The sequence below is a fragment of the Sebastes fasciatus genome, chromosome 13 (assembly GCF_043250625.1).
Source record: "Sebastes fasciatus isolate fSebFas1 chromosome 13, fSebFas1.pri, whole genome shotgun sequence".
In the NCBI taxonomy this organism is placed as follows: Eukaryota; Metazoa; Chordata; class Actinopteri; order Perciformes; family Sebastidae; genus Sebastes; species Sebastes fasciatus.
Window position 1 is genome coordinate 10,972,684 of NC_133807.1, and position 6,631 is coordinate 10,979,314.

Below are 6,631 nucleotides of genomic sequence, written 5' to 3' on the forward strand. Positions count from 1 at the left end.
TTATAAGAACACACACACAGGCCTACACAGTTTTAGTAGTAACCAACGCAGTGCCACCCAGCTCTGTGGCAGGAAGTGGGAACCTGTGTTCCCTCATTGTGCTGCATGTGGGCAGCCCTCTGCCCCCCTCTGTCCCAGCATACTTTGCGGGGTCCCTGCAAGCGGTGAAGTCCTCCTCCCAATTTGAGCCTGTTTGGGCCCCCAGGTGCAGGTGAGGGCAGGGTGGAGGGGCCCATGCAGCTCTCTGCAACATCTCTGCCTGACCGTTTCTTTCTGGAGGCGGTGGGTGGATTTTGGCAGGTGGCTCTGTTTTCTGAAGAGGCTCCTGTTGCGGTTCTGCGTCCTCTGAAACACAAACAACTGAAACATTAGTACGTCAGTGAATGTTTGAAAGTCACTGAATACTAGATCAAATTAAATATATTGTGTAATAGAATCTCCCTCAATACATGTGTGGATTGAACTGGAGCACTGATCACTTAACCCATTATTGTTGTTATTATTAATCTTTAAAGGGACTGTTTGTAACTTTTTAAGCGTATAAATGTATCGGGTTCGGGACACATGCGCGCTCGCATATGCGCGTTCGCGTGTGGCCGCTGCCTCTCCTCCTCTGCCTGCTTCCCTTCACTCAGACAGCGCGCGCGTTCTCGCTCAGCTCGCTCCACCTCTAGATGTGAACGCGCGCTCACTCCACACTGCAGAAGAGTTAGTTTAGCTCTGAGAATATCTAGTGAATGTTTGTGCAGAAATAAATGCTGCAGCTCCTCCAGACCAACAGAGGTTTCCCGTGTCTTGTGAAGTGACGGACCTCTGCAGAGAGTTACGTTGTCGTCTCGTTACCGACTGGGTGCCGGTGTCTCCTCTGCTCTCTCCGGCTGCGGGCGGAGAGAGCAGGGAGACACGCTGCAGAGCCCCGCTGCTTCAGCCTGCACTGAGGCAGGAGAAGCCAACACTAGGATCAGATCTAAATCATGTTCATGGAGAGACCTTCGTCTGGTCAGCTAACATTACTGCCAAGCAGCTGAAATATAGAGTGATATTGTGGTTTTAGCTGACGTGTGTCGCCTCACTGTTTTGAGCGATGCTCGTTCAGGTATATTTAGAGCAAGCAAGCGCGAGCCCGACGCTGACTTTCGTTGATTTCACGGCCACAGGTGTCGCTGTTAACAAGCATTTCTGAAAGTTACAAATAGTCCCTTTAAACCATCAATTATGTCTTAAAGAGGACCTATTACACTTTTGTGCTTTTTCCTTTTTTCCCCTTCCTTTAGTGTGTTATATCGTTTTTTGTGCATGTAAAAGGTCTGGCAGGAGCTCAAAGAGAGAGTTTCAGACAGAGGGTGAAAAGAGGTGCTGCAGCACAGCCGGTATGAGGAAAGTAAAGCATTTTGTTTTTAACATTAAAGAACATGTAAACATGTTCCAGTAGAAACCCAAAATACAAGTATTAACCTGGAAATGAGCATAATACTGTAGGTCCTCTTAAAGATATTCATACACAAGCTTGTATTTATTTCCAACAAGTTATCTGAATTTAAAGGCAGCTATAAATGGGAGAGTGTGGGGGTCAAAAAGACTATTATTTTATTCATACATCTATAGAACACTATATTCCTATATTTAATCCACTAGTGTAAAAAAAACTTTTAAACATTACAAGACAAGCATCGGACTCCTGCATTACATCACGTGTTAAACAATGATGTCTTTCACAACAACTAAGTGGGCAAAGCTGAATACCTCCAGTCTGCTGATCTAGTTTTTTACATTCCTGGTTGTCCTGTGGATAAAGGTCTATTGACAGTCAATTTAATCAATGAGGACAAAAGCATGCTACTGATAAAGTGAATTTAGTGTCTCCTTAGTCCTGAGATGTCTTGGCTTTTATTCAACTGGGTTAAGATTGCGCAGGAGCTGAAGATTACAATTATGGTGGCCTATTTACCATATAAAGCATACAAGTATTTCAGCTTGATCCAGGCTTTCATCCCCACAAGAGCCATTCAAAGGAGTTGCTGATTAAAAAAAGGCAGGCATGTCACATGACTGTCAGGGTTCATTTAAATTCTAGAGTTTTAATAAGCATGTTTCACAAAGTAAATGCATGCAGACATCAGCAGCTTTCAAATATCTTTATGGATACCAGATGATGTCTCTCTGTCCACCAGGCCACACTGTTACATAAAGCTGTTCTGCTGTTAGTGCCTCTCTGCATGTCTTTTTGTCAGTTTATGTGTTTTCAAGGTTGTGTGAGACCTAATTTGTTCTGCCTAACCAAAGGATGTGTGCTGAAACCAGAATAGCTGGTAAGAGAGCCGGGCTGACCCATGGGACGCCTGACAAGAGGAGAACAGAAACTGTGGAGTTTCTACTGTGATGAACGTCACACTTCATCACCTACCCGCCTGCAACCCCACTTCCTCCACACTACTCTCAGATGCTAGCTCTGCACGTCAGATCACCGGCTTACAATAAAAGAAATGGCCGCCACTGGAAGAACACAAAAGACATGTTGCCCTGACGTCAAATACGTCACTGAAGGAAGATTTAACCCAAGTCATGAAGACCTTCACCTGATATATTTTAGTATCTGATAAGGCTATATATTCTATTTCAGCTGCTGCTTCTCTAAGGTTTAGGTGTTTAAATGTCAATACTGACATTGATATTTTCAAAATAAAGCTTATTTGTAGTGGCAATATTTTAAAAATGTATCCTATTAAATGCTAAACATCTAACAACTTCTCTGTGTCTTCTCAAAAATTAAACTCTGACGCCTTTGAAACAGCGTTAAACCATTATATGACACACAAGAAAAGAGAAGACTGCTAAAGAAATGCTCTTTTCATCCTCTGATGATCCGGGGATATGTTGTCCCTTTATGTGAAGAATTAATTAATAAAGAATACAATAAAATTAATTATATGAATCATCAATGTCAGTTGTCCTTACCTGAGGTGCTGATGTGCCTGGTCTGTCGTTTGTATATGATAAACCAGAGAGCCAGAGCCAAGATGGACCCCAGTGTGGCCAGCACCACAAAGATCCACAGAGCCGGACTCAGCAGCATCACAGCATCGGCCCTGGCAGGAGGAGCCGTGGATCTCAGCTCTGAGGGGAAGAGGCTGATTAACTACCTCGACAGAAAAATGATTCTCAACAGCTGTAAAACCCAAGTTATGATATGAGCACAAACTGGGGTTTATTAGCATTGAATGACTGTTTTTATTTTAAAAATAATACCAACATTTTTTATTTAAGATCAACAGAAGTATTTCTCTTAATGTGGGAACTCGGCGCCTCCCCCTTCAACAGATAAATAAATAATGAAGTTTTAGCAGCTGTACACAGGAGTAATCACCGGAATGCTTCGTGTTACAGAAGAGGATATATATTCATGCAAGTCAGGTTGAAAACAAAACATCTCTGAAGTTTTAGATGCCCAGGAAGAAGTCAACATCAAAAAGTGGCCAAGTGATGTCAAGCCAAACTAGGTCAACTAGGACTAGCTCAAAGAGGTTTTGAGACTAGACTTGACAGAACAACTCCGCTCAGGAGGTAGATAAAAAATAGAGAGGTTCAGTGAAACTCACCTGTTGGTGGTCCAGGTTCAGGTCTGGTTTCTGTCTCGCTGGGCATACAACCAACAAGGGGGTCCCACTTTTGGCCAGCAGGACAGTCATCCTTGCCCATCTCTGAGGCAGGGTGAGGAATGTGGAGACCTGCTGCTGTGTTACCCTCCCCGAAACCTGTGTTTGTGACACAAACCGAAAAAAAAATATATAGATGAAAACAGAACTGTCAGACACAGAGGAGGGATGTGACCGGAGCGTAAATGAATGCAGAGGGCCTAACAGACGTTTCAGTTCCTGCTTTTCACAGGAAAGGGTGAATCACTACAGTTTCCCCGGGGGCAGAACGAGAGAGATCTTAGTGTTTCTGTTTCAAAAACAAAGAGGTCCTGACCTTCACGCTCCTTAGTTTGGATTAAATATTGTATGACTGGCAGATTTATCTAAGATCATTTTACCGTTTGTCCACATGGATAATTGGTGAGGATATTGATTCATCACTACTGTTTGTTGTTTTATAGATAACCATCATGACTGCTGATCAGATGTAGTTCCTGTGTGACTGACAGCCACTGGTGGACTGAAGGTGGGGCGGGGGGGACCGTCCCTCTTGGTGCCACTATGTTCGAACAAACCACAGCAAAAGTGCCCTCTTGGATGCCCCTATGCTAGATGAAACATGATAAAGTGCCCTTCCAGTGAAGAAAATATGATGAAGTGCCCTCTAGGATGCCCTTCCAGTAGAGAAAACATAATAAAGTGTCCTCTAGGGTGCCCTTCAAGTAGAAAAACATGATAAAGTGCCCTCTAGGGTGCCCTTCTAGAAAAACATGATAAAGTGCCCTCTAGGGTGCCCATCCAGTAGAGAAAATATGATAAAGTGCCCTCTAGGGTGCCCATCCAGTAGAGAAAATATGATAAAGTGTCCTCTAGGGTGCCCTTCCAGTAGAGAAAACATGAAGTGCCCTCTAGGGTGTCTTTACACTAGAGAAAACATGATAAAGGGCCCTCTAGGGTGCCCTTACAGTAGAGAAAACATGAAGTGCCCTCTAGGGTGTCTTTACACTAGAGAAAACATGATAAAGGGCCCTCTAGGGTGCCCTTACAGTAGAGAAAACATAATAAAGTGTCCTCTAGGGTGCCCTTCTAGTAGAAAAACATGATAAAGTGTCCTCTAGGGTGCCCTTACAGTAGAGAAAACGTGATGGAAGTGCCCTTCGAGTGGCGAGAGTGCGATGAAGTGCCTTCTAGGGTGGCCTTAAAATTGAGAAAACACGATGCAGTGCCAAATAGGCTGCCCTACATGCTCGAAAACGTTCTGTGCGCTGGTGCCTGTTTTATTTTATTTTATTCGCCTCTGCCCTTCAGGCAACCTGAGTCCGCCGCTGCTGACAGCAACATCTCCATCTCTAATTCACTAATTCACATGAGGTCACAGACTTCTAAGACATATAATCTCTCTTTTCCATATAAGAGCCGCTGAGAGCAAAGAACTTATATTGCTTCTATGCTCGTTGCTGAGACAGAAGAAGCTGTCTGTGTTGGTATGTTGATGCATCAGATCACGGTCTAACGAGAACTGATATGCGACTTCTTCTTCTTCTATGGTGTTTATTGGTGGTTGGCAAACCTGCTTAGAGGTGTATTACCGCCACCTACTGGACTGGAGTGTGGAGCAGTAGATAATAATAATTGAAAACAACAACCAAAAGAACAAAACAACTAAATTATTTCTATTATTCCTGTTGCTCTTAAGTAATTAATTAGACGTGTGTGTACTTTTCTGTCTTTTCTAGCAGATTCCCCATTGTAATATTTCCATCATTTAGTCCTGATATTAATTCCCTTCTTTCTCCGTCATACCTGTTGCAATCTACAAATACATGTTTGACAGTTTCCGGTTTATTACAGTGTGTGCATACTCCAGTTGGGTGTTTGCCTGTTCTAAGAAGTTTGGTTTAATTGTGCATGTTCTCAATTTCAAAAAAAATAATTTGTATGTCAATCAACTGTTGTTTTAATGATTGTTTGGCCAATATGTGTGCTTTCTCATTTCCTTCCACCCCTACATGAGCAGGAACCCAAAGAAGAGATATCAAATCCCCTATAATGTAGTTTGAGTAGCACATGGGAAATCTCATACAAAATATCCTGCCTGCATGACGATTTTCCAGATTTAATACTTGAAAGTGCTGCCAAGCTGTCAGAAGTTATTACGACACTTGCTTGATTATCCACCCATTATAATACTAACAATATTCAAATGTCTCATTGGCTAAAATGTTACACACTTCCCTAAGTGTGTATCTGCGGCAACACCGCGTAGCCAAGCATGGGGGGGATCTTGAGAGCAAACATTTCACACACACATTTCCATCACCTTGGAAATGTGGGACAAGTAAAAAAAAAGAAGCAAGAGGCATATCAGGGGAGATTCCTGAGCTAGTTTAAATCAAAATCGATGTTGGGCCCATCATTTTTGGCCCCTTGTCGTTGGTGGGCTCCCTGTCATTGGACTCGACCATGCACCTGACCCAGCTAGAAAAACACACTTGAAAGAACCTTGCATGAACCAATAGGGGGCAATAGGGGCACTGATAAACTGTGCTTACATCAGGAATTTGGTATCTCTGAACTCATAACAAGTTCGATATCAAAAATATGCACACAAGAGAAAAAAAGACATTTAATAAACACAATTTTAGCTTGGGTCGTGTTTACCGTGTTCACGAGAAGAGTGCATATGAACGCCCCCCTCTTATTGTTTTCACAACCTCGTAAGTGGAAAGTTTCTGAAAGCTGAGTTCATGAGTTGTGACGTGTTTGTTGATGTTGTCAGAAATAGCGGAGGCCATGGAAGTTAATTTTTCGGTGCATAATATATTGTAATTTTGGTCGTATATTGTTTTTCTTTGTAATTATATAATATGTCTTAGGAAAATGTTGATATTCCCAACAGCCTCATCTTTCTCCTCTGTCATTATGCCTTTGCATTTACTGCATTATGTTACCCGTTTGCTAGCTTGCTAAATTGTTAGCCTCTGTGGCTTCTAGAC